A 22,691-nucleotide genomic window follows, 5' to 3' on the forward strand; every position below is an offset into this window, starting at 1 on the left:
TATAATTGATTTTAAATTGTACAGTCTTCACTAACAGAATGTGCTGAATGTTGTGGTTTGACCATGAGACATTTTTTCCAGACTTTACTTAGGAATTTCCAGAACTAAGGAATTTTTTTCCAGCTCTTCTCATTATTCTTCCATCTCAATTTAATGAAATGAGGATCTCTGGGGTGAGGCTTAAGTATGGATGTTTTTGAAAAGTTCTGTGGATGATTATAGTGTGCAGCTGGCATTGAGAACCACCACCCCAGCTGCAAGCACACAAGAGATCAATAGCCATCTATCACAGTGCTGAATTTTGGCTCTTTATATGACCTGATTCAAATCTCCTTCCTTTGTAGACATTTTTGAAAAGTCTTACTTGATTATAGTCATTAACCAAAGTTTAAAGATTATCACATCAAGTTACTGAAGTGTTGTTATCAAGGTCTGTCAGTTGTCAAATATAAGTAAGTGTGTGTTTGAACATGATAGGATCAGGACATTGCTGAATTTTGCATTTACATGGTGCAAAGGGACAGAAAAATGTCCTGTGATGCACATTCACAGGAACACAGGTCCCTGTGGCCACTCATGCAATGAAGTAATGTTATATCACTTTTAAATTATACGTATAGAAAAATAGATATTCCTTCCGTTAAGCATATATCTGACAAGGCCCAGTTCAATTAATTCTGCTGATAAATTACCAATATATGTTTCTGTAAGATGCTATTGGACTAGAAGTAAATACCTGAAGCTACCAAGCTCCAATCCAGTAGCCTTGCCTCTTGAAGACAATTGTATAACAATGTAGCTAACAAGGGGTGACAGTGTGACAGTGAAAACCTTGTGGATCACACTCCCTTTATCCAGTGTATGGATGGATGAGTAGAAAAATGGGAACAAAACCTAACTGAAAAATAAGGTGGGATGGGGCAGGGGGTGGGGGTGATTTGGGTGATCTTCTTTAATTTCTATTTTTTATTCTTATTCTTATTCTTTCTGGTGTAAGGAAAATGTTCAAAAATAGATTGGGGTGACGAATGCACAACTATAAGATGGTACTGTGAACAGTTGATTGTACACCATGGATGATTGTATGGTATGTGAGTATATCTCAATAAAACTGAATTTTAAAAAAATGCTATTGGATATATGCATTTCTAGTGTATATGTTCATAAAGCTCCTACTTGAAACATGATTGGGTTCCCTTGAAAGTCTTGAAGGTTCCACATTTCCAAGTTTGACTAGAAAGCTCTGAGTTTCCTGCCCATGACCCATGCTAAAATCGAAGTTACCTCCCTCTGGAAAGTATTTCCACTATGGCAGAATTCTGGAACTCTAGTGTGCATGACTTTGTGAATTTGTTAAAAATGCGAAATTGGGGCCTTGATCCTAGAAAGTCTGATTCAGATTAGAGTTGGGGCCCAGGAATCTGAATTGTAAGCAAGTATTCAATTATTTTGATGCAAAGTGTACTTAGAACTTCCTTTGAGAAATCCCACTCTAAGACACTCAGGAGAAAGAGGCAGATTAATTAAAAAACTTGTGACTTCTGATACATAATTTAAGAGGAAATAAAGCAAAGAAAATCAGTATGTAAAGGTCTCCAAAGTACCTGGATGCCATTAGAGTTAAATAGATGGTAATTTTTCATATTATACATGTAAATGAACAGAACAGATATGGATGTTGTCGGGTTAATTTCTTTAAAATTCATTTACTTAGGTTAAGAACTTTTAACTATCAAAATACAACCTTGAAATGAATACTTTCATTTAATTTGTGAAATATTACTACTACAGAATAGTGTATGTTCTGCATACTGGATTGATTGGTCTCTTCCAAACACAAAAGGTATATAAACTTAACCTGCCCTTCTTAAATAGAGAGTAGCTCTAATTACTTGTCTTTTTCCAAGAATATCTCTTATTTTCTGAACTCTTATGTATGAGTTTGTTGTATCAGGGCAAACTGCAGGCTCAAAGACAAAAGTGAGCAGGCAAACATGTTGAAACTGGAAGGCTTTCTTTGTTGTCAGCTATTTCACTCAGAGGAAAGATTGCTAAAGGGAGCTATTTGGTTGAAAATAAATATTCAAATAAAGGCTAGATTACATCCAAGATATTTTACACATTTTTTAAAAATCTTTGCTATTTTTCATTATGTTATTATAAATGTTGACAGGTAGACACCTGCAAACTCAAACTGTGAGGGAAACATAGGTGACAGGAGTCTTTGTTAGATACTTGAAGTAGATTGGCCAGTCTTCCTCTAGTGCATACCCACCAGCAAGTAGTTATGATTGCTTTTCAGATAATAAATTCTACAGAGAAGTTACTCTGATTGAAAAGTCTAGCATGATTGGGCCCAAATAACCATGGCCAGATGCCAAATGAAATTTCCCCTAAACCTGTATATCTTGGCTGTTTCCACAATCCCAGACAAGGGTTGCTTCAAATCTATTCACCACCCACTGGGTCCCTCTGCCAGTTAGAGCAAAAGCCCTTGACTTACCTACTCTTAAGTTGTTTCTTCTAGCCTGGATTTCTTATCTGGCTTTACATTTGTGCCAAATATTTACCAGCTGAAATGTGGATGGATTTAGCAATGCTTAGATCTGCACAGCTTACACTTTTAAAGATGTTTAATCCAAAAATGACTTCTTTGTATATGTAAAAATCGCCTTGCATTTTGGATTAGCCAAACAAGAGAGAGGAAAAATGAGAAGAGGCAAAGGCAGAAAGAAGGGGTATCTGGAAGTTGTCCACTATGAAGTCGGCACTGGGTCTTTTCTTTGAATCCAGACAATGTACCCTTCCCTAATCTAACAGTTCTTTCACTCTGAGCTTGGAAATGGGTTTAGGTATTCTTTCTCCATTATTTATCTTGTGGTTCAGTTTCTATTGAAAAGGAAAATAGGATCGGTTTACTTACAACCTATTGTGACCACTAAAAAGACTAAAATCAAGAGAAGAAAAGGTTGATAAGTTGCTTATGTTATGGAGTGATGACAAGCTGCTAAGCCTTAAGTCAAATGTACATCAGTATGTCCATCAGTTTTATCCATTAAAAATGTATTTACTCATGGCTCACTCTATGCTAGGCACTGAGTTAAAATAAAGGTCCAACTGAATACTACATTCATCTCACCCTCAAGGAAAGATACATGGTCTTAATTTCTACCTGACACTTGCATTTATTAACAAAAACAACAACAACTAAAGTTTTTCATTTCCTGCCCTTTACTATCAGAAAAGAATATTTCCTATGTTTTTGAAATCTTCTCTCATGGTTCATTATCATCAGTCCTCAGACTGTAGTGCATGCTGGGATAGGATGGCCAACAAAGGGTTTACCCTCTAGTTGGGGAGATAGACAAGTTGAAACACGATGACCTAAGATTATAATCATGTTTGTGATTCCAAGTTGGAATTAATAGGTAACAATTATTTTTACAACTTAATGATTTTTCATTAGTATGGAGACTGTCTCAACTATTTCCTAAGTTTTTCCTGGGTGGTCAATATTAGAGAGGTGTAATATTAGTACCAATAACACAAAATACTGTCAATCAAAACATTTTCATTAGGTTTTAATTGTTTTCTTTTAATCATAATAGAACATGAGTATAGCTGTCTTTGTTATAAAATTAAGTACTTCAAACTAATGAAAACACATGGTTTTCCTCGTGCCCTTTGATAGCATTGTCTGGGCCCAGAGGAAGGAATCAGCTGCCCCATCACAGACAGATGAAAACACCACAAGCAGGTAACACTGAGGTGTCGAGAGACTGATGAGGTACATAGGCCTAGGAGAACAGACCAAATAGTGTGTGGTGGTTTGGAGCGATATATACCCCAGAAAAACATGTTCTTAAAATTCATTCCAGTGGGGGTGTGAACTCATTGTAAATATGATCTTTTGATGAAGTTACTTTAGTTAAAGTGTGGCCCACCTCAACCAGGATGAGTTTTAATCCTATTACTGGAGTTCTTTATAAGCAGAATGAAATTCAGACAGAGACGGAAAAAGTGATAAGGAGCAAGAGCTGAAGGTCAATGGAACCAGGTAGAAAATGGAGAGGCCAGGGGAGGCCACCATGTGCATTGCCCTGTGACAGAGAAGCCCAGGACCAAGGATCACTGGCAGCCAGCCCCAGAATGCCAGTCTTCAGGAAGAAAGCATTGCTTTGATGAGGCCTTGATCTAGACTTTGTCTTAGCCTCAAAATCATGAACAAATGAATTCCCATTGCGTAAGCCAATCCATTGCATGATATTTGCTTGAGCAGCCAAGGAAACGAAAACATACTGTCAGATAAATAATAATTCCAGCCTTTTCCATTAATATTACATAGATGGGGCCAGGGAAGTTTTGGCTGTCTCCTTCTGGTGCCCATAAATTACTTAGTAGTTCAGGAATTAGATAAACAATAAAAAGTGTGAGATTAATACCCAGGATTTTGGACCTTAATGGAATATTCTTTCCACTACATACAGTGTCCTGATCTTCAGCAAGGAATATTTTGTCTATGTCTTGTAGGACATAGAGATAAATAGTAGCCCCTATTGCAGAATCCCCAAAAGAGTCCTATAGCTTTAGTCTTCAAGAACCAAGTGGAAGCAGCTGTTAAAAACAGCAAGTTCTCCACAGAGACAGATGTGTGGGTACAGAAGTGGGGCAGAAGTGAAAGGAGTGAGAAGGAATGTCTCTCACTTGTCCTCTATTCTGCCCTGGGCCAAAAAGTCCTCTTGGCTACCTCGTTTCAGAATCAATTTTGAAGTATTTGTAGAGCAGCTGAATATTCAGAGGTGCTACTCTTTCTTTTGACACTTACCTCACATGAAATACATTGCAACTGGAATCCTTGAGCTGTGGATTAAACCCCAGAGTTTAGAAAGTTTTATGTGAAGAAAGAGGTTAAGCCGATCAGTTACTTTTTTAAGTCATTTTTGAACCTATTCTACAATCCTATGACAAAACCTGACCAAATTAAACACAATATAAAAAGCTTGCTTCGGATATTGGTATAAAAATATATCAATAATTAGTTAATGAAATTAATAATTTAATACAGAGACTAGAAATTGAGCTTTTACAATTAAAAGAAGTCACAGAAACTCCTCCATTCAATGAAAACAAATGCTTTAATACATTTTTGTTCTTTTAAGGAAATGATGGGTGATAGTATCAGAACTTCAAGAAGTGGAGGTAATTCTGTGAAAAGCAATCAATTTGAGTAGTCAAATTATGTCATCAATCACATACATCTAGATAGTCCTATTAATATTAACAATCTGATACAAGTTTTGGCTTTCCAGCTGATCCACATAAATTACATTCACTACACCCCAAATTTGTATAGTGTTCAGCCACAGTTTGAAGTAATTTGAAATTAAATTGACAAGGGTATGGAGAGTGAAGAGTAAAATACAGAGCAGGACCAGCCAGAGGGTAAAGTAATATTTGAGCCAGAGACACAGCATCTTAACATAAATGTGCTCAAAATTTAAAGTCTTAAACTTTACCAAATGATATGAGAACCTGAGGAAATTCTACGGGGATTATTCAAACAAGTAAGCAGAAATCCAAAAATACCCTTTGACAATGTATGAAAAGATTTTTGGTTTTGCTTTGACTTGGGTGATCTAAATATAATTGCTAGTAGATTCACAACTTTCCATGTTGTATTTTGGTGAATGTGATAGTCTATAGAACAAGAGATAAAAGGACACCATTTAGAAGAATGTTTGTTGATCAGAAGCTAGAGTGAATTAATAAGTGTAGCCTATACAAACACATAAACACCCACACATTTTCTTCCTTCTCCCCACTCTATTTGTGAGAAAATCTGGAATTTAAATTGCAGATTATTACATTTATTTAGAGGCAACCAATAACTATTTAGACTTACCTGTAAATTTTACAGGCTCCCTTGCTCAATTATTATTATTATTTTTTAATCTATAGCTTTTTCTTATATCGTGTTTCATTCTGCTGGAGCACATCCTCTAGTAATTCTGAGAAATTCTGCAGGTGTTAAACTTTATGAATTCTTCCATTTCTTGATATGAGCCTGCATTCTAGACTCAAAATATTTTCCTATAGAAATTCTGGAGTCATTTCACTATTTTCCTGTATACAGCATTGCTGATGGACATCAACAGAATATATTGATGCAACACAAAGTAGATAGAGTTTTTTGGAGTTTAAGCTGTGACACAGGTAAAGGAGTTCAAGGTGTTTGCAGTAAAGTGATTAGTTTGGGCAAGGACAGAAGAGTGGACAAAAGGGGGAACGACTGAGAGTTTGAAATGGTAGGATCAATGGATTGGACAGCTCAATGAGATCAAAGAATGACTGGGATGGGAATACAGAGTGGGGGAGTTGGAAGCACAGGTCATGGTTAGATGGTGAGAGTCAGGACTTTGGACTGAATATCTGAAAGAACATATATAATCTCTGGTGGTTGAAAGCAGTAGTAATAATTTTCTAAATTGCTTCACAAGATGTAATAAGGAATACGGAGACTGTAACCAGCTAGAGTAGCCCTGTTCTGAAGGCTATTCTTCAGAAGATAATAAAAATAAATAATAGTGATATGAATGGTGATATGATGATGACATTGGTAGTGATAGTGATATTAAAAGCTAACAATAACAAGTGCCTTGTGTGTGTCAGGTTCTGTGTTAGCCCTTCATAGATGTTACCTCATTAAAATTCCATAATAACTCTGTGTGGTAAGTATACTAGTTAGCACCATTTTAGAAATGAAGAAACTGAAATTTTCAAAGATTGAACAAGTTGTCCTATGCCACACACCGATGAATATAGAATAACTAGAATCACCACTTATTCTTCTTTCCCACGCCTTTCTGACAATATCTTGTCCATGTGCTATTCTGCTCCTCCGTCTTCTTCCTTGTGGCTGGTGATCTTGTGCCAACTAGATGTTCACTCCTGGGCCTCACTGTCTGTATCTACAACATGAGGGTGTTGACCAGGATGAGTTCTATGCCCTTTCCTGCCCCTCATTTTGTGAGACTGTGCATTTGTCTAACATTTACTTCAATTGTTATATTATTTTTCTATTGCTGCATAGCAAATTACCACCAACTTAGTAGCTTACAACACAAATTTTTTATCTCAGTTTCTGTGGACCAGGAGCCCAGGCACAGAATAAATGTTTCCCTGTTCAGGATCTCCCAGTGTCCATCAGGGCTGTGAGCTTATTTGAGGCTCAGGGTCTTCTTTCAAGCTCACCGGTTGTTGGCAGAATTCAATTCCTTGTGATTGTAGGACTAAATTTGTAGGTTCCCTGACACATGCCTTCTCCACAACATAGCAGTTTGCATCTTCAAGGACAGCAAGAGAATCTCTCTGGCTTCTTGTTTCTTTGTCCTTGAGAACCTCTTTTAACGGGGCTCACCTGATTAGGTCAGGTCCACCCACACTCAAGGGGAGGAGATTATACAGGGCATGCACATGAGGGGGCAGAAATTTGGGGAGCCATCTTAAAACTCTACCTATCACTGTAGTATTCAAACTGAAGCATCCCAGGGTTATCTCTAATTTAAAATAGTAGATAAAATAATCATCTTGCATAAATGTATACCAAAGACACTTAATAACTGGTTATAACTCAGGTTGTAGACATTTTTCACCCTGGTACTCAGACATCTGACTGATCTTGCTTTGAACATTCACATTTCTCTGACTATATTTAACCCTTTAGTGTCAGTGACCTCAAACTCAAATACAGACAGTAAGGCAAGTGAGTGATATAAATTGGATATAAGAAAATGAGTCAGCCATTTCAGTGTTTTTGCTTGTTTTTCTTTTAATAGAGAATACCAAAAAAAAAAAAAAAAAAAAAACAGAAGTGATAATACCTAGGAGACAGTATGGAGTGGTGCAGATATATGACAAAGCAAAGATTGCATGCATATAAATGGTAACACAATAAGTTTTAGCCAACTGCATGATATGTAGAAATGGAGGCCTGGAATTACCAATTTTTTTTAAATGCCAATTCCTCAGTGATGGATCACGGCAATAGTGCTTTCATTCATTTCTTAGGAACATTGGTTTTTCAAACGGGCAAACAAATACAGAGAACAACATGCCAAATACCTGTTTATCTACCACCCAGCTCCACTGATTTCTAATAGCTTGCCATTTATACCTTGGGTTTCTGTTTTTGGTTTTAAGAAATAAAACCTTATGTATACAGTTGAGCCAGTAGTGTACCTTAACATTATCCTGAATTTATCTTTCACATTCCTGTTTTTATAATATTAAAGTATATGTGTTTTCATATACAATATACAACTTTGATTTACAGATTTTCAGACTTTACATATTGTATATATCTGTAATGGTCACCTATCACCACAATAATGTTATATGACAAACCACCCCAAAACCGGGTGGTTTCCAACAAGAATTTATTCTCACACTCATGGTTCTGTAAGTCAACTACAGTTTGGTGGTAATGGGTTGTGTTGAGGTCTGTTCCATGTGTGTCTGTTCTGGGGTCTGAGCTAAAGAGGTGGAAATGGCTCTCTGGGCCCTGCTTGTTTCACAGAAGATCACCAGAATACAGGAGCATGGGCAGAAAAAGGCAGTGCCTCTTGAGGCCTCACCTGGAACTAACACATCATTACTTCTGCCTACTTTTCATTGGCCAAAGCCAATCACATGGTGGGGAAATATATTCTGCCCGTTCTAGTGGAAGGTAACACAAAGACACATGGCAAATACCCTGGGTGTATAATTCCAATACAGAGAGTGTGTGGAAAAGTGCAAAAGTGATTCAGTATATCACAGTATCCTTTTGCAACTTGCTTTTCCCCCAAACATTATGTTTTAGAGGGTCATTCATTTTGACACGTTGTACTTGCCTGTTCTTTTTTTTCCAAAGACAATTCTTTATTGTATTTGTCATAAACATTGCATGGGTATATTAATTTCAGGAGGAACTGGAATTAACAGCTTCCAGCTTAAAGAACTCAGTTTTGCCTCCCAAGTCACTGACAATCCATGAAAATGTATTTACCATTAAATACATTTTAAAGCTTTATATTTCATAGCCTTTTTGGCAGTTTGGCAGCAAACGATGTTAGAAAACTCATAAATCTAATGGATAATACTCAACATGCCTGTCCCAGAAAAACAGTTGTCAAACAAATTTCTTGGCTCTGTTGGTAAGAATGACCTAGTACTCAGCACAAGTAGAGCATGTTTCAGCCGTGCTGTTATTCCAGATGTTGAAGCTGTTGGGTTCTCAGAGTCCAAATGGACAGTGGCCTCAAGTCTGGGGGACTTCAGAGTCTGCCCCTGCCATGGCATGGCTGACCAGAGTGGCTCTGACGCTGCCTTGCCAATCACCGTTCTCCAGCACTCAGTTCTCTAAAACCTCGTGGCAGGCCAATGCTCCTGGCCAAGTCCTCAGCTGACCACGCTGGGGACCCTTCAGAATTGCAACAGTAGGCATCATGGTGGGATGCTGTTTCTGCTACACTCTACAGTGAGTGCGATCCAGCTCTGTCGAGTTGGCCCAGGAAACGGCGGCCCAGCCTTGGGGGATCCTAGGCTCCTGCGACGGCAGCCTCACATGACAACAGGGGAAAGCCCATTCATTGTTTTTCTTTAAATTAACAGACAAATTTTATTGCATCTTTAAAATCACAAATAGGTCTGGCATCTTGTTGTTTCCATTGCTGCACAATTCTTAGATCTTATTCATCAGCTTGCTGAACTATTCCTTTTTCAGAGACACAGATACCATCCAAAAATTTTCTTATATCCTTGTTTTTAACTGTCGTTGCTTGATGAATCAAAGCAGCTGAATTTGATACAAGTTCAATGTCATTTCCTTCAAGAATTAACTCATCTTTCTGGGCTTGAGATACTGAACCGGCAACACCTGGCCTCAACCGAACCCTGTGGATGTATTTTCACCCAAGATTTCGGATTTCAACCCGAGACCCACTCTCCTAATAACAACGTTGATGGGAAAGTGAGCATACACAGACCTCATCTTGTAACGGAAGCCCAGCGTAACACCTTTGACTATGTTCTGTACATGACTACAGATAGTGTGAACTATAGCCAGCTCTTTTCTATTTCCCCACCATTTGTCAACCCGAAGCCTCTTCATTTTCTTCCCAAGTAGACTTAGTTTGACATTGATATGATTGAAGTCCCTCTACAGGGTTCCTTGGGGGCCCTTCACAATAACTGTGTGTCCTTTCAGCATGATGTCGACATTTTCTAGAATGTCAACAGTCTGGTTGCTGAGAATGGTCTTCATTCTCGCAGAAGATGTGGCCGCCAATTCATTTTTAATTGCTGTATTGAATTCCACCGTATGAGCTTACCAGTTGTTCTTCAGATCAGCGTTCAGATATTCCCTGAGGAATCTGAGGACTCCAACACCTCCTTGCCCTGAATAAATAGCCCTAACTTCTGGTCTAATGGATGTGATCCTATTTGGAAACAGGATCTTTGAAGATGTTATTAGTTAAGATGAGGCCAGACTGGATTAGGATGGACCCAATCCATTATGACTGGTATCCTTTTAAGGAGAGGAAATTTGAACACATGGACAGACACAAAAGACAGACTTGGGATGGAGGCAGAGCTGGAGTTAGGCTGCAAGCTAAAGAACACCATGGATTGCTGGCTAGCCACTGCCAGAGCCATGTAGACTTCAACGGGAGCACAGTCCTGCAGACACCTTGATTCAGAATTCTGGCCTCAAAACCATGAGACAATAAACTTGTGTTGATTTAAGCCACGCAGTTATGGTACTTTGTTACGACATTTCTAGCAAACTAAGACAGCAACTCTATTTTGCTCATTATTACGTCCTCAAGAGCCTAGCACAAAGGAAACGAAGACATATTTGTTGAATGAAGAGTGTTCTTGTGCAAACATTTCTAATCAAGGCATAATTTTGATAGAATTATATGGCATTGGTGTAACTTACAAGAGGTGGGATTTCAAAGTAAAAATGCCTGATAATAAAAATAGGCAACTGGAGGTTGTTGCACCCAGGACATCTGGCTTTCCAGCTGCAGTTCTGCCAGAGGCCCTGTGATCAGATGGCAACCATCACAGCTCTTTTGTCTATCAATAAAGAACTAAGTGTGCATGTGTTTTCAGGCTTAAGGTTAGTTTCCTTTGAGATAGTTAATTTATAGAAGGTTAAATAAAGCCACAAGTTTTGCCTTAAAAGAAACAGAGAAAATGAAGATTTACTTTAATTATGAGCAATGTGTCCAAAGAAATGCTTCCCAAATTAATCTTTTCTGGGAGTGAAACAAATCTTCCTGTAATTCCTTTTAACTCCTCAAAAAAAAAAAGGTGGGGGGTGGGAAGATGGGAATCTTGCCCATTCTTCCTCTTACACACACACAGTGTTCAGTCAGGTTCCACTTAGATTGCAATAAACAACATGAATCAATTACAGGCATTAAATCGTGTCTTCCCAAGGTGTTAACTTTCGAGATTAGTTTTCCTGTGTTCCTGTGGGAGGCCTCCCTTTCCAGTTAAAAAAGATGCTCATCCTGAAGTGTGACAGCGAAAGCCTTACTGACATCTCCCCAAACACCCCACATCTCAAGAGTTCAAGAGTCAGAAACGTTACACACCAAGCGTGTTTTGTAAAGGCAGCTTTCTTTCCCAGAGAAAGAAAGCAGAACATTCTTTGAATGGCTTGACAGGTAACATTTGCTCTTAATCTATCAAAATTCTCCTTCTCATTTTCACAGAGTTTCTGAATATTCCATGAAGCCTTTTCAGAGTCTAGTTCCAGTAGTAGGGTAGAATTTTAAAGAATGGAAGTGAGTCCTTTTGATTTCAGTTTTTCTTTCAATGTCAACAAGTAAGAAAACTCTAGGCCCTTCTTTCTTAGATGGCATTTTTTTTTCCTTCTGGTCTCCCTAAGGGGAATATGTTGGGGGATAGAGAAGTAGGAGGGAGAAAGGGAAGTGTGGGAAAAGAAATGCATGGATCTAAGATTAAGAATCATAAATGTAGGGTGAAATTATTAGGATTTAAGTGGCTTCCTCTTTCTAACCTGCTATGAGCTTTGTGTGATAACATGATGATGGTCCTGCAATCTGAAACCCCAGAAAGGGCAAGAAAAAAAACAGTGAGTGGAGAAAATTTGAGGTTTCCATACAATAAGAGTTCATGGCCAAGAGCCAGAATCTGTCAGGGTTTTCCAGTCGTTTTCAGACTGGCTATGTTGTTTGTTTTGTTTCAACTTTACTTACTTATGCAGATATTCTGGAAGTCAAAGAAAAGTGTTCTCAGTGTGTTAGCCTTGCCTGATGTGATTTATAATAAATCGTAGCCATCGGATGACTGCAGTGTTTAATGACACTTGGATAAATCACATTCAGAAGATACAGAGGACAACTTTGTACAGCACAGAGATGTCATCAACTTGAAAGCCCAAGAAAAGTTAGGTTTATGGGCAATGTCAGAGTAGAGTAGCAGGAAAACAGAGTTACTGAGGATAATTGGCTAAACCTAAGGCTGGGTGTGAGGCAAGCAGCTGGGATAAAATGCCTAAAGAAGCAGGATTTAGATTTATATGTATCTCTATGCCTGTCTCAGCTGAAGAGGCCAGCTGGACATATGAAGACAATAAGAGAACAGTGGGTTATTTCTTCCTCCCCACAAGCAAGAGAAATGGGCATAGTCTTAGAAATAAGTGGGGACTAGGTATTCACTGCTCACCACATATCACCCATAGTACTGACACTGAACGCCCTGTTTTGGTCATTTGGCTAGGGCAAGTGGAAATACCTATAGTGTCTCTTAGCATTGAAAAAATGATAAGCTCCTCAGAATAATACCAGAGAGTGAAGCCCAACATTCAGGAATGCTGAAATTAAACAGCTTCTTCCTAAGTGTTTTGATTTTGCAGAACCCTGGATGAGCTCATTGAGGCTAACTTGTCTTCTTGGGGGTGGGGTTGGTGGTTCTGCTTTGCTGGTACCCTGTGCACATGCAGAGTATGCCTGTTGGGTTATCCCCCATGGGATTCATTCCAGATCCAAACAAGAGCTGGAGAGGGCAGAGGGCCAGGGGCCAGGGCACACATACAGAGCTGGGCCAGGGCACACATACAGAGCTTGCCCAGATCACCGTGGAAAGCAGCCATAACAAAGTACCACGTGCTGGATGGCTTAAAACAACAAAACCCTATTGTCTCAGTTCTGGAGTCTAGAGGTCTGAAGTCAAGGTGTTGGTAGAGTCATGCTTCTTCTGAAACATGTAGGGGAGAATCCTTCCTTGCTTCTTCCTAATTTCTGGTGTTTGCTGGCAATCCTCAGTGTTCCTTGTCTTGTGGATGCATCACTTCAATCTCTGGTTCTGTCATCAGGTGGCCTCCACCCCTGTGTCTGTGTGTCCAAATTTCCCTCTTCTTATAGGGACACCAGTCATACTGGGTTAGAGCTCACCCTAAATCATTTTGGCCTCATCTTAAATAATTCCATCTGCAATGACGCGATTTCAAAATAAGATCACATTCTGAGAGGCATTTTGGAGGATGCAATTCAATGCATAACATAAGCTTTTCAGAATCATCTTCCCTCAGAGGTGGCCACCGTTGCAGGCCCCCACCCTCCTGGGCAGCAAGGACGGCACACAGCAGCTCTCCGCCTTCCAACAGGCTGTGCTTCTGAGGCAGGGTGGGCCAAGGTGTGGCCCTGACAGCGCCGTGGCGGTCACTTGGCAGTCTGACTTCCAAGCCTCACAGTAATGCCACTGAAGGGAAAATGTCTGTACTTGAAGTAATCACAAGCTTTCTCCTCTAATAGCAGATTGCCCTGCCAAAGTGTCAGCAGCACAAAGGGCCCCAGTATTCTTGCCTCCATCACAGAGTAAGCGGTGCATCCCCTTGCCTCTTGGCTCCCAGCTCCCTGTCTGGACAGGAACACAGCTGGGCTTTAATCTAAGGAGGGGTGGATTCAAGCTGATTACATTTGTTTGGCTTTCAATGAAAACAACAGAGCAGGAGTTATTTAACATTTGTCATGTGTTTAAAGCCCCAACTTGGTATGACTCAAGAAGAGTTTCTTTCCGGAGCAAAGGCTAAGTGCTAAAGAGAAGTCACATACTATTCTAAAAAAGAAAGAAAGAAAGAAAGGATCCTTAAGAAAATTACCCAGAATTTTATATAGGAAGCACGTATTACTTGCATTATCAGAAAAATAAAGCAGCATTAACTTAAAAGAGGAAAAAAGAAAAAAATTACCTGGATATTTTATTAAAGATACATTGTTTTCACTCTTCACTCCCTTGGCAATCACCTCTACCCCATTCAACTTTCACCTATTGGCAGATGGTTCCCCAAATCTGTATCTTCAACCTAGTCTTTCACACAAACCTAGAACTCACAACCTCCTTAAATGAGACAACTTAAACACTGAAATTTTTTTCCTCTCATGTCCTTTCTCAAATCTTTACCTCCTTCTAGATACTTTCCTTAATAATCACACAATCGATCATCATTCCAGTTCAAGTTATCTGTATGTCTCCCCTTTTTCTCATCCCCTTTTATCCTATCAATCCCATATCCTATCAATTTCAACTTTCCAGTGTAGCAATGGCTAACACTTATTGAGCATTTATTCTGGAACAGATACTATTCAAATTGCTTTGTACGTATTATTTCATTTAAACCTCACAACAATATCAGAAGTACTTTTATAATCCCCACTTTACAGATGAAGAAACTGAGGTACAGAGGAGTCATGCAACTTGCCATGTAATTCATACATCAGCTAAGTATGGGTGCAAGAATTCAGACCGAGGCTGATTAGCTTCCGGAGCTTAAGCTCTTAACCCCAGGGCTATACTGCCCTGCAATCATCACTGCGACCACTTAGACAAAGTGCTGGTCACAGTATATTTAGATGATTGTAATTACCTTTTAACCCATCCTCCAGAAGTAAGTTCCAAATCATAAATGTTTTCTTGCCACCTTCCTGCTTGAGAATGTTTCCCAGTTGGTCATTTTCTCAGTTGGTTATTTTTACATTTGCATTGCCAAATTTTGAGCAATGTGCACATGTTTTGTTTGATCCAAGCAGGGATAATATTGTGACATCTATCAAACAGAACATTGACTTTAGAGGATCATGAGATCATGGAGTAGAAATACAGGTTGTTGCAGGTAAGCTAAGTGGCATAGAGAAGTGTCAAGTTGGGCCAGGACAGACATGTGCTCATGTCTTCTTTCTGTAATAAGGGCAATATGCAGTCCTACTCTTCATTGCAACAGTAAAACTCTGCAATAATCATGGAAACAAGTTTTTTACTTTAGTATGCCACCAGAAAATCCAGTAGTCAAAAGTACATGGCAGAAACACATTAGGAAACACTGATCTCGAGGAAAAAGTTCAAAGTCTTTCTCATGTTAACAAAGCCATTCGTCTACTCTCTGATCTCACCTACTGTTATCCCACTTCACCCTTCACCCCACACTCTACTCCAGCTGTGATGGCTTATGTTCAGAGCACATTTTCCCCTTTCATGTCTCCATATCTAAAAATTCTATTTCCTCTGCCTAGGATGCTCTTTCTTATCTTGTATTTCTGGAAAGTTTGTTTTTATTTCTTTAGGGTTCAGCTAAAAATCATCTTTCCTCATGTGGAAAGGGGATGTAAAGTGCAGAAAGTGGGGATGATGCTTGGCCCCAAGTCTTGCATGTGAAGTAAGAAGTATTGGCAAGTTCCTGGGAGATAGGCTGCATTTATACTTCGCTATACTATATTCATGTACTCACCTAAAATACAGTTATCACAGTGCATATCACCAAATATTGCAATTGATAGTTCATTCTTTTTTCTTCACTAGACTATAAGCTGTTTAAAAGTAGGGTTTTTGCCCCTGTCATCTTTGTATAAAAATTCTGTGCCCATACTGCCTAACACATCATAGATTTTCTATACACATTGGAATGAAGGAAGAAACATTTTATTTAAACTATTCAGATGTTAGGTCACAAGTGTGGTTTTGTTTTAATTTTGGCTGAATTACCTGGACAATATGTTCCCTTTTACTTTACCTTTTTTATGCTAAGGAGGAGGAAACACTAGAAAGCTTTATTTCAGCTAGTTGTTCTCTTTTCCTCAAATAATATGGAAATGTCTATTATAAAAACCACCAGTAAAAGGCCAATACATCTTAGCAGAGAAGCTGTAATGGAATCTCAGAGTGAAGGAAAGGAGTTTGTCTGTGCCAACAAGTTAATGTTTTCCTGTTTCAAGTCTCATGCCAGGGATTGTAATTCAGAAACCGAGCTCAAGCTGAGCAGAGGAAAAAATGAAATGCTTAATGAAAATGGCTGAATGTCATCACCAGCTATTTTGTGAGGAGGAGCTATGTCAGGAGCATCCACATGTGAAATGGACTTTCACCAGATTCCAACTATCTGCAGGTTCATGGAAGACTCACAACTCTTATGCCTCCTGGGGGAGCCTTTCAGTTTTGTGTTTTTTTCTGGTGCTAAGAAATGTAGACACTGGTGATTTACTACTGGGCACTTACAGGGATGAAGTCAACTATTTCCTAGGAAACTCAAAGACTCAAATGGGAAATTCAGAAAATAAAAATGTTTTCTATGCTAGAAAAATATGTACCAGAAACCTTGAGAAATAGAAAAACAAACAAACAAACAGTAACTCTGGCAAATAAAATGTTGTGGATTGATGAGAGCATGAAAATTCTTTCGTTTCCAATATATTTTTGAGTTTTCTAAGCTGCATTAATTCTCTTTCATGCTTTAGGAATTATAGCATAGTGATTTTTGTGATAAAGAATAATTCTAAATAAATAAATATTATTGATTTCATTGAACATATCTTTTGAAGATTTAGTGTTTCAATGTTTGAGGTCATAGTAGTATAATAAAGAGAAGGAATGCAGCATAGTAGGATTACTATGCTAGAGTCTAGCTCAATAATTTATCAGTCCTGTGACCTCAAGCAAGTCATTTAAACTCCCAAAGTATCAGGTACTTTATAAAATAATTAGAAAAGAATATCCCTACACTTCTACTCCCTATATTCCTATCACAGCTCATAAAATAGGAACTTACCAATACTTCTCACCTCACCTGAAAGACTTCAGGCCAAGCGTCAGCTGCACTTTCTGCACTTTATATCTCCTTTCCACAGGAGGAAAGAGTGGCTTTTTGATTAATGCAATTAGGAAGAGTCTCATATTAATTTGATCTTGGTTCCTTTTTTTGAAGGGATAGTATTCCCATTGTCACTGTTTATATGAGACCATTGTACTGAGACGGAAGACTATTATCTTTGTTTTCAGTTATTTCAGAATCAAGAAGAGGAGATGGATGACTAACGGGTAACCTTCAGTGAGCTCAACAATAATATTTTTAATGTTAGTTCCAGATCAAGATTGCTGAATGACCAGCAAAACTCCCATTGATCTCAGGGATCCATAGAAACTCCAGTAATCTTAGGATATCATATAGAAGCACAATTTATAACTCAATCTGCCATACGCATTATTAGCTTTGCAAGCACAGAACGGGAGCTAGTGCTCAACTAACCCCCTTGAGTGCTCCGTAGCAAGCTGCCAGGTTGCTAAGAGTCACTAAGCAATTGTGGTGTCTTGAAAGTAGTTTGCTAGTTTCCTCTCCATATATAGATAAAAGTGGAAAATTCTCAAAGAAATTAGAGTAGGAAATAGATAATATGAGGAAAAAAACAAAAATAAGAGACATAAAAGCTCAGTCAAGGAAGTCTTATAGCTAACTATTACAATCTCTGGAGAAAACAGAGAAAATGAAAGTAAGGAAGTCATTTAAAGAAAGAATAGGAGAAAATTTCTCTGACCTAAAAGATTCCAATTAGGGAACTGAAATGCCCATCTAGTATTGAAGATTTTAAAAAATAACCATCATTGTGTGGTAGAATTTCAGAACACCAAGGATCCTAAAAGGTTTTGAAGAAAAAGTAGGTTACCTATCAAGAAACAAGGACCAGACTAGACTCCAACATCTCACCACAAGAAATGGATACCAGAAGACAATTCAACAATGCCTTCAAGGTTTTGAAGGAAAATAATATCCAACCTAGAATTCCATACCCAGCCAAAATATCACAAAAGCAAAATGAAGATATTTTGAAACATAAAGATCTAAGAATATTGATAAGCCCTGCTTGAAAATGTATTCAGGTAAACAGAGTTCCATCCCAGGAGGGCAGTGAAGAGAAGACCAAGAATGACAGCTCTGCTGCTGACCTACAGACTCCTGGTCCAGATTGGGACAGGGGGACAAAGACATCCAGGAGGTGGAAAAGGGAGGAGGAGCTTCATGAAATATGTTGAAAGACTGGATACATTTGATGATATTAGAAACTCCAGGAAAAACCAATATTGTTTCAAATAAGGAACCCTAAAATATGACACAGTTTTCAGTAATTGATGCTGTGAAGGAAAAAAAATTTACTTGGCCTTTTATCCTATAAAAACAGTCTCTATCAAGTAGCCCAATGTTCATGACATGAACATACGGAAAATAAAATGTACTTCCAGGCACTGTCATGAATAATACTTATACCATCAAACACATATGCCATTTTTTAGCACTTGGATTTTATAATCAACCTTAGACAAAGCACAGAGGCATTTTTAATTCTCATTATAGAACATAATATAAATGTCAACAACTTTGATGATATAAAATTGCAGGTGTTATTAACAGAAAGTAGGAGAGGGAAAGTGGTGAGGAAAAGTGAAAGTGTAATGCAACAGAATTCTCCTTTATCAAAGTCAGATACCGAATGAAGTTGAAACAACAGTTACAGTATTTAAAATTACAAAGATAACCCTCTCTTCCTCAAAACTAAAAATACTAATGTAAGTAAAAAGCAATGAGGAAGGAGCAGGTGGGAAGAGAGGTCACCATCAGTGAGCTAAATCCTCATCCTTCACTGCAGACAGTCAGTAGATAGTGTCTAAACTTCAGAAAGCAAGAAATAGATACAAAAATCTATACTCTAGACTTACAAATGTAACCATCTAAATAAAAAGAAATTGAAATTTTAAATAGGTCACTTTGGAGAGTGGGACTGGAGTTGATGGAGAAATAGAGATTTGCTTTTCAAATTAAGTTCAATATTCTCTCATTGTTTCTATTAGCATTTGAAGGTATTAACTTGATTTTAAAATGATACATAAAATGTTGAATAATAATTCTTCTCTACTTTACAGGGCTAGTGTTGGACAGGAGATTGGATGGGGTCATGGATCTCTTAAAACATCACACACTAAAGCAATATATAAACAAAGGATATCACTGAAGTAGTACTAATACAAAAGATATTGGAAAGTGTAAAGTGGTATACAAACATCAGTTACTACAAATAAGTAAGAAATAAAGTAAAACCAGAATATTTAGAGTGCACCTAATCTGAGCCCTGGCTGTGTCAGTTACTGAAAATCTCTGTGAAATCCACATAATCTCCTTGTGTCTCTGGTTCTTCATCTGTAAAAGGGAGTCTGCATAGAAGTTAAGAATTCAGACTCTGGAGTCAGACTGATTGCACTCAGATTTCAACTCTACCATTTACCAGCTGTATGATCTTAGGGAAATTACAGAACCTCTCTGTGCTTCAATGTTCTCATTAGTAAAACAAAAGCAATTTGAAGGTTAAATGAGTTAACATATATAAAGCCCCTAAAACACTACCTCTCACAAAGTAATGATTACATATATTGCTATTACTATTGCCCAAAGATTGGAAGATGTTTTTATGTCATTCATATTGTTTAACTTCTTTTTTATATAATATGTAGGCCTAGAAATCCTAACACATATGATTATAAAGTCATAATAACTGAGCAACCGAGCAAACCATGAGCACATAAACACATAGCATAATTAAGAAAAATACTAAGACTTAGAAGATATTGTGGTCCCTATGCACACACAGGCTCACATCTACACAGATTAGCCAGGAATGGAACATTTATTAAGCATATTCCCATGCTGGGACACTGTTAGGGATGCTGAAGTCTATGAACTTGTGGAAGACATGGTCCTCAAGATGTTTGCAGACTACTCATGGATCTATATATGGAGAGGAAACTAGCAAACTAATTCCAAGACACCACAATGGCCTAGTGACTTTTAGCAACCTGGCAGCTTGCTATGGAGAACTCAAGGGGGTTAGTTGAGAACTAGCTCTCATTTTATGCTTGCAAAGCTAATAATGAGTGTGGCAGATTGTTATATACTCCAGAAAAATACGTTCTTAATTTTAAGCTACAATCCTATGAGTGTGAATACATTGTAAATAGGACCTTTTAAAGATGCTATTTTTAGGTAAGTAGTGGTCAACTGAATCAGAATGGACTTAAACCTATTACTGAAGGCCTTATAAAAAAAAAGGAACTGGAAGCTAGGGTCAGAGAACATCCCATGGACAAGCTGGAAGCCAGAAGTCAATGAGAGTCAGAAGTCAATGGAACACAGGAGAAAAGGAGAGGACATTGCCATGTGACAGGCAAGCCAAAGAACCCAAGGATTGCCAGCCAGCCAGAACACTACCTATCCCAAGAGGAAGCAAGCTTTCTTGCCTCTGAAACCATGAGCCAATAAATTCCTGTTGTTAAGCCAACCCACTGTATGGTATTTGTCATAGCAGCTGGGAAACAAAGTCAATGAATGTGAAGCATGAAGGAGAGAACCCCCAACAAACACTCTTCTCCACACAACCCAGGCTTACCTGCTTAGGCTTAGAGGAAGGGGAAATTGCTTCTCAGATACGGGTAACTTTAAAGGTCTCACACAGGAGATTTGCTTTGTGCATGTAGATGTGCCACGGAAAAGTCTGTGAAGAGTAGCTCAGGATGTCCCTATGGGGAAGGTGGAGACCTCCTCATGCAACTTCTGTTGTGCCTGTTTCAAAATCATGTGTCTCCCACCTCAACCTCTGACACACACACAGCCATATCATGACATCAGAGAGATGCTGGGGGAGAAAACCTTCCTGGTTATATCAACTGCTTGGCTCTCCTGGGTCCAAATCACATCCTTTCCTCAATTATGGGAAGGGAAAAATCATCTATGGGGGGTATTAATATAAGGAGACAAGTGTCCCTGTATTGCTCAGGATTCTTAAAAGCAGACAACATAAGCAAGAAAGGATCATGAGTGGCTTACAGCATCTCTGGAAGACCAGAAGGCACAGAGTCTAAACTGAACTTCCAAGAATAATTCCCAGTTCCTCACCACACCAGAAGAGTAGCTGGAAAAGGACCTACTTCAGTCTCCCCTGCCACAGTTAGGAAGCTGTTCTCACCCCACCAACCACAAGAGCCGTGCTACCAAATCAGGAGGCTGCCGCTTCCATCACCAACCTCGGCCAACCCTGCCCCAACCAAATGGATGCCACGCATCTGCCTGCTTCTTCATGTAAGTTATTTCTAGATCCAGGTCTCACATGGGCACATCTTATTTGCAGAACAGAGGTCCCATGTCTTCATCTTAATGGAAAAACAGGTTAGGACATGTAGTACTTTAGGTTCTATGATGGGAAGGTGGAGTTCACACTGTCAAAATGTAGAAAAATTGTTTAAAAGATACTGAGAAAACCTTGTGGATTGCACTCCCTTTATCCAGTGTATGGATGAACAAGCAGAAAAATGGGGACAAAAAACTAAATGAAAATATAGGGTGGGGGGGGGATGATTTGGGTGTTCTTTTTTACTTTTATTTTTTATTCTTATTTTCACTTTTTCTAGTACAAGGAAAATGTTCAAAAATTAGATTGGGGTGATAAAGGCACAACTATGTGATGGTACTGTGAACAATTAATTGTACACTTTGGATACGTAAATATATCTCAATAAAACTGAATTTAAAAAAAAGTCTCTTGCTGTAAAAGTGTGTCAGCAACAAATTGCTGGCCTAACTGGGAAAAACAAAAGCAGGTGTGCACATTGGATGAACTCAACTTCTCTGTTTTAAATTCCCAAGATTATTCTCCTGAATTCATTTCACTCTTTTCTCTATAAGGTATCCTGAATTAATTAGACAATGTTCATTTTGTCTGCATCAGGCTGTACCATTTGTTCAGTTTTTTCCATTTCTGCAGTTGCACTTGTTTAATTTACCTACCTTGCCTGACTCATAATGCAATATTGTACTCAATTGTGGAGTTAGGGCAAAAAATTTCAAGTTGTCCATCTGTGATATTGTTTTTAAAATACAATGGGTTTTGGATTTCCTTATGAAAAGAAAAAATAAATTCAAGCCAGTGGTATTATGTGGTATTTTGGGGATAAAATTAGACTGAATTATGTTTTTAAGTGATTTATCTTTTTCACTCTATAAATGCATTTTGTGAACACTATCAATAACTTAAAGATATATATGAAACAAAAAGAAGCTGAAAGTCGTTTGTAATCTCATCATGAAATATATCTACTGTAAATATTTCATTTATTTTAAATATGTTTTCATTAACAAATAAGGTATATATATATATGTTTTAAAAAAAAAAAGATACTGAAGCAGCCATGAATGAGAGCTGCACACTACAATTCCAGTCTCTTTGCCTAATTGCCAAAGTGAACGTATAGACATTTAAGGAAAGGATTTGAAAGATTTGATTTAAGCCATTCTACACAGGTGGAATCCA

General features: G+C 38.2%; 1 pseudogene; it reads right to left on the reverse strand.

The window, feature by feature from the left end:
• Positions 1–9,617: 9,617 nt before the first annotated feature.
• On the reverse strand, positions 9,618–10,303 carry LOC119508257 (annotated as a pseudogene).
• Between the last annotated feature and the right edge of the window lie 12,388 nt (positions 10,304–22,691).

Source organism: Choloepus didactylus, chromosome 13 (genome assembly GCF_015220235.1).
Source record: "Choloepus didactylus isolate mChoDid1 chromosome 13, mChoDid1.pri, whole genome shotgun sequence".
Taxonomy (NCBI): Eukaryota; Metazoa; Chordata; class Mammalia; order Pilosa; family Megalonychidae; genus Choloepus; species Choloepus didactylus.